We start from the raw sequence: 6,579 nt of genomic DNA, 5'->3' as shown, positions 1-6,579 counted from the left end.
TGGAAGCCAGGGAACCAGTGAGGACTGAGGAATAAGTGGGGAATGCCGGGTTGAGTCCTGAGGGGGGGAGCAAAGGCAGAGGAGGGGACGGCGATACGGGGAATGGCAGGAGGGCGAGTCCGGGAGTAGATGGCTGAGGAGGAGGCAGTGGGGGTCGGAGGCTGACAAGTGCGGCAGATGGGAAGGCGAAGAGATGAGGGGGGCGCCGAGGGAGGAGGACCAGGAGGGGAGCCAGGAGCCAGCTGACAGGAGTGAAACTGAGGAGGAAAACATAAGAGAGGTAAGTCTAGAAACAACATTCAAACAGATAAGCTACTAGTTTTTGGCGCTACTGAACGAGGCGTTCCCCAGGTGTTGCGACAACGATCAGGTGAAGACTGGAGTGAAGAGCCGGAGTAGATATACTGGTGGTGATGATGATGGCAGCAGGTGTGGAAGCGGGAGCGAGAGCAGGCTGGCAGGTGTGGAGAATAAGCCGGTTGATTGTACAGGAAACAGGTGTGGGCGGTCAGCTGGCGTCGGAGATGAGGGAGAGGAAAAAACAAAACAAAAAACAAACAGCAGGCAGAGACGCGGGAACAAAACGCAGAAAGAAAAAACAAAAACACAAAAAACAAATAAAAGGACAGACTCACGGTCAGCCGGGCCCCACCCACAACAGGTTGCTTATTATCACAGAGTGAATTCGCCTCACATGTTCTGATCTGTTGGCTCACGCCCTCTGCCTTCTGTGTCTTCTTCTTCTACTTTAGCTGCCCATTCACTTTTAGAACAGGACATGAAAATTGCAGGAGATATCACAATGCAAAAGGTAAGTGCTACTGCTTTCTTTTTTTCTTTTTTTTTTAAGTAAGCACTTGGAACACACACTCACACACGATTCTGTGCCTGTGATGCCTCACAGTTCAGTCTGCAGCTATTTATCATGCAGCCTGTGTTTATAGGGCAGGAAGAAAAAATGAAACATTGTAGATTAAAACAAAAATGCAACATTCATACCAGTAACAAAGAGCCAGCAGTTAATAAGATGCACAATCGAAAATAATTTCCTTACAATAAGTGTTTTGTTATGTGAGCGGATAGATGTGCAAATAGAAACATTAAATCCGTAGAAAATGTAAAGTGAGAAAACAGATGCACTCAGCCTTTAGGCGTGAGACATCATCAATCCAGGCAGAGGATGTTAGAAGGGCAGGGCCCAATAAGGGATTTCTTAGGAGATACTCAAATATGTCTAGAACGAAGTTTTGGCAGTGCCTGACGTCAGCTAATCCAAAAATGGGCAAAGAGCTGATGCTGTGACGACAGGTCATCACTTGACAGTTAAGTTTAGCTGCCTTTTTAAAACAAAATTACATTGAACCAGTTACCGGTCACCGTGGTGCTGCTCGTTTCAGGGCTGGTGCAGATGAGTGTAGTCATAGGGATGAGGTAGAGCATTATCTGTATCTGTATCTGTATCTGTTTACCACATGAATTATCTGTATCCGTATCTGTACTCGGACTGGGCGGGCCTAACCGGAAGTGGGCAGATTTAACCCGGAAGTGGGTCGGGTTGTCTTGAAAGGGCGGGGCTTTAACCGGTATGCTATTTTAAGCATGCAATTGATACGGGTTGATTAGAAATTGTTATATTTATTGCTGATTAAAAACTATTACATGACAGCATCGAGCTTCAGATCAATGGTGTTGTCATGGTAACAAACAAACTATATACAGAACGTTTTGCAAATGAATACAACACATGTGGTTGCAATTATGAAGTAAAATGTAATGAACAAGAGTTTTCATACTCAGCATAACTTTCTTTTTTCAATTTTAATTTTTTTATGATCAGTGTGTTTTTTTTGTTTTTGGTTCTTTTTATTTCCACACATATTTGTGTGTGTGTGGTGTGTGTGTTGAGTAAGAGAGAGACACAGAGAGAGAGAGAAAAGAGGAGAGGGGCGGGAGGCAGGGGGGCAGCTGACATTTTAAAAAAAATCTCCGATGGCAGAGACGAACGGGAGTGCATTAACCAAGCGCATGTCTAAAACCACGTTTACCAGAAATCTACTAGTTACTATGCAAGTAAAAACCAAAGTTAAAACAAATCTGAAGCTGAAGAAACCCTAAACGTTAGCGGAACAGACCCGCAGACCTGATTGACTGACGGAGCGAGAGAGAGAGAGAGAGAGAGAGAGAGAGGGAGAGGCCGAGGGAGCACAGTTCTCCGTGTTCTGTGTGTGTGATTGAGCCGAGCGTTGTTTGTAGCGGGGGGGCGCTGGACTATCACAGAACGCAGCGCGGACATTAAGGTTTTGTATTCAATCCGAGCACGGATATTGACTCGTATTACTCGTATAATATTTGTACTCGGCAAAAGTGCTTTATCCGTACGGATACTCGTTTCAGCCAAGTACTGGATCATCCTAGTAGCCAACAAAGGTGACTGGCGAGATGGCGATCCTTTTTCGCAAATTTGATCAATAACCAGAGTTTTCCGTGTCTTAAATCAATCCCAGCAGTCCAAGTGCCAGACTTGTATCAGTATGTGACTCTGAGAGCCAGGGGACCAAGAGGAGTGATAATAGATTGACGTGAAACGTGCGTGACCATTTAAGTTCCTTGTTTACCGAAAGTTGTGACTCAAACATCTCACATTTACCAACAAACGTACAGTGAAAGACGGTGCACAACATTTCAGACAGTCTGCCAACTTGTAACACGTTAACATCAATGTACTGTAAAAAAATTTCACTCTGATGGTCGCTGAAGCGGGCTGTTTCAATCCTGTTGGCTCTCTACAGCGGAGGGGCTGCTCAGTTCCCATGACACTTATTTTAGCTTTTTTGCTCATTACTCACTCTAATTTCCACCGATTCCACTAGTGTCGACTCCCGTGCTCCGCCGTCCGTCAACACCCACCAGGTCCGATTTGTTGCAGAACAGCTGCGACCATGACCGACCGCAAGATCACGTAGAATAGAACCACAAAAACACAACAGTTTGTAAAACATCCAGTTATTTTCAAATGAAATACATCGTGCTCACGGTGGATCATATGTCCCTGCACTACACCTCTCTTTCTTGTGTGACAGTAGTGGGATTCACATTGAGTTTTAGGGTTTTAAAGTCCTTTTAAATTTTTTTTAATTTTTTTTAAACTTTTCTTTGGTTAACCTCTGAGCCCGAGACACTCGCCCACGAGTAAAAAAGTACCTCTGATTCATAGATTAATAACTTTTGAACCATACAAGCGATTTACTCACTTTCGGTTTTGTTTAAATCCTGTGTTTTCGGCTTTACGCGGTCTTTTCCCTGTCTTTCTAGCCTTTACAGGGATTTTCTATCCAGCCTGGAACTTCAGTCTCTTGGGCTTTAAATCCATAATGTTTATATCCAAGATTGATCATTTTTATCCATAATTCATCGTGTTTTGGCTTTTTTTCTCCCGCTGTCTCGCTCCTCCTCTCTCCTCTGTCTGTCCTGTCTATTTTTCAGGAAGTACATGCCATATATGGGAGATAAAGGCACCCATCTTGTATGGAAGGCCAGAGGGGACAAAATGCCTTAGACTACTTGAAGGCCAAATAATGCACTATTTAGACACATATTTGCTTGTATAACATTGCTGTGGGTGTAATATCAATAAATATGACATTATTATGTTATTATTGGCATAAGTAAATGTCATAAGAGCAAAACGTCTTGACTTTTTTGGAGAAAATGCATGTATTTTGTCAACTGTATAAGTTATAATGATTATTTCTTCACAGTGTGACTCCCAAGACATATGAGAAGTGTTTTAGAAAGGAAAATGGCTTAGGTTTTACTTATATGTCTGTGATATCAATACATATCTGGAAGATTCATTTATTTTTTTATTTATCTTTAAGGCCCTACAACCATTTTTAACATGCAAGTGACCTCACTGCAATCCAAATATTCCAATAGCCCAGTTTGTCCTAAAAAAATGATGTTCATATCTTGACTGTAGACAACAGGTTGATGTTTTACAAGCTTATAGTAAAATAAATCCAGACGGAAATAAACTGTGAAAATGGCCTCAGGGCCGAATGTTAAAATAAATTGAGCTATTTAAGACGTGAAATGTTATCATTGTGATGCTGTTTTAATTCAATTCAATTCAATTCAATTTTATTTATAGTATCAATTCATAAGAAGAGTTATCTCAGACACTATACAGAAGACCACACTCCAGAATTTACACGGACCCAACAGTTCTAGTAGTTTCCTCCAGAGCAAGCAACAGTGCGACAGTGGTGAGGAAAAACTTCCTTTTAGGCGAAACCTCGGTCAGACCCAGACTCTTGTAGGCGGTGTCTGACGGGCCGGTTGGGGTAATGAAGAGTGGCAATAACAAAATAGAAAAAATTAGTAGTTTGTAGCAGTTTCTTTGTAGTAGTTCATGGCATAGCAGGACGCTGTGCGGCATTACAAGGCACAGTTTTTAGAATTATTAAATAATTAACATGCAACTGACCGGTAAAAGAGGTCAAAAGTATGTAAAACTACAGAGAAAGGCAGTCCCATCCAATACAACCTTACTAGATTCAACATAGTCATATCTTTCTACATAAAATATTTAATCTCTAAAACAAAACCCAATGTCTGACAGGCAGTTACATCCACATGTTAATCACCTTAGCAAGTACAGCCCAGGAAAACAAAGATGATATCAATACATCCTCTTAGTTTTAATATTCTAAGTGTCTGACACATCATGGATAAGATTTCTAACAGAGGTCAACCTTTCTGTTAAAGATTAAGATATTTTTTTAAAACATAAAATCCGCGAAATTGCGCTTGCTAAACCCAACAGACTCCATGTAAATAATCAGTAATTTTAACATCGTAAAATACGGCTTTCTAAAACATCTTTGAGCAGTGGGCTCTGGCTGTCTTGAGCACTATCGGTCCGTTCGGTCATGTTTTCTTTCTTTGTTTAACAAATTTCGGGTCTGTAAGTCACAGTGAACCACCGGGACAGATCCAGCGGGGACAGGTCACCAAACCCGGGGACGCCTGGTCACCCTAAACTAGCTGCTTTTGGTGGTCCTCTCTGCAGGATCCAGTCACTAGATCTAAACGAGGCTTAACGAGTAGCATGCAGCCATGCGCAGTAGCCACAGAGCTAGCAAGCTTTCATTTTTTTTTTAAATGACCAAATCTGACCTGCTGGCATGTTGCTCCTCGTCCTCATGTCTACCTGCGCTGCCTCATGTCTACATACTGTCCTCCACCTCTTTGGCACGGAGGCTTAATGAGAAGACATGTTGTAGCCACTTCCTAAGCTAGCTCAGCTAACATTGCGTACATATGCTTGCAAAATGAAACACCTTCTCATGAAAAAATGCACTATATTAACAAATAAATCTTACCTGTATGTATTTAATCCAAAAAAGTCCATGACGTCTATCTGCCACTCTCCTGTATTCATTTAAGTTTTAAACACCACGTTCTCTGGCGGACCTAGGCTGGTCTGGGTGGAGCTCCAGGTCGACGTTCGGTTGTACCACCCACGCCGAAAACCGACCATCACAGCCAGCCCGCCAAAATGAGTGTGTGTGTGTGTGTGTGCGTGTGTGTGTGTGTTTAGGGTGACCACCTGCTAAATAAGCCAAGGATGGGGACAAGTGTATGTTTCTGAGGGACAATGGGGAAACTGCCTTGCGAAGCGGTGCCCCCCCCCACGGGCAGGCTCACTAATACTGGTTTTACCCATTTCTAGCACCTTACATGTTATTAATAATGCCTATGCCCCTGAAACATGTGTAACTGCTGAGTAAGCTCATGATATAGAACCATGGTATTTTTTTTTAAATAAGATTAATATTTTGAAATCTCATACAATTGAGGAGGCAGTGGGGGTCGGAGGCTGACAAGTGCGGCAGATGGGAAGGCTGAAGAGGATGAGGGGGGCGCCGAGGGAGGAGGACCAGGAGGGGAGCCAGGAGCCAGCTGACAGGAGTGAAACTGAGGAGGAAAACATAAGAGAGGTAAGTCTAGGAAACAACATTCAAACAGATAAGCTACTAGTTTTTGGCGCTACTGATACGAGGCGTTCACCCAAGAAAAAAAAAACACACTGATCATAAAAAAATTAAAAATTGAAAAAGAAAGTTATGCTGAGTATGAAAACTCTTGTTCATTACATTTTACTTCATAATTGCACCACATGTGTTGTATTCATTGTTGCAAAACGTTCTGTATATAGTTTGTTTGTTACCATGACAACACCATTGATCTGAAGCTCGATGCTGTCATGTAAATAGTTTTCTAATCAGCAATAAATATCAATTTCTAATCAACCGTATCAATTGCATGCTTAAAATAGCATACCGGTTAAAGCCCCGCCCATTTCAAGACAACCCGACCCACTTCCGGGTTAAATCTGCCCACTTCCGGGTTAGGCCCCGCCCAGTCCGAGTACAGATACGGATACAGATAATTCATGTGGTAAACAGATACAGTATACAGATACAGTAATGCTCTACCACTCATCCCTATTGACTACACTCATCTGCACCAGCCCTGAAACGAGCAGCACCACGGTGACCGGTAACTGGTTCAATG

The sequence above is a fragment of the Etheostoma spectabile genome, unplaced genomic scaffold (genome assembly GCF_008692095.1).
Source record: "Etheostoma spectabile isolate EspeVRDwgs_2016 unplaced genomic scaffold, UIUC_Espe_1.0 scaffold119, whole genome shotgun sequence".
NCBI classification, from domain to species: Eukaryota; Metazoa; Chordata; class Actinopteri; order Perciformes; family Percidae; genus Etheostoma; species Etheostoma spectabile.
The sequence above is the reverse complement of the archived record's forward strand: the minus strand, read 5'-3'. Positions refer to the sequence as shown.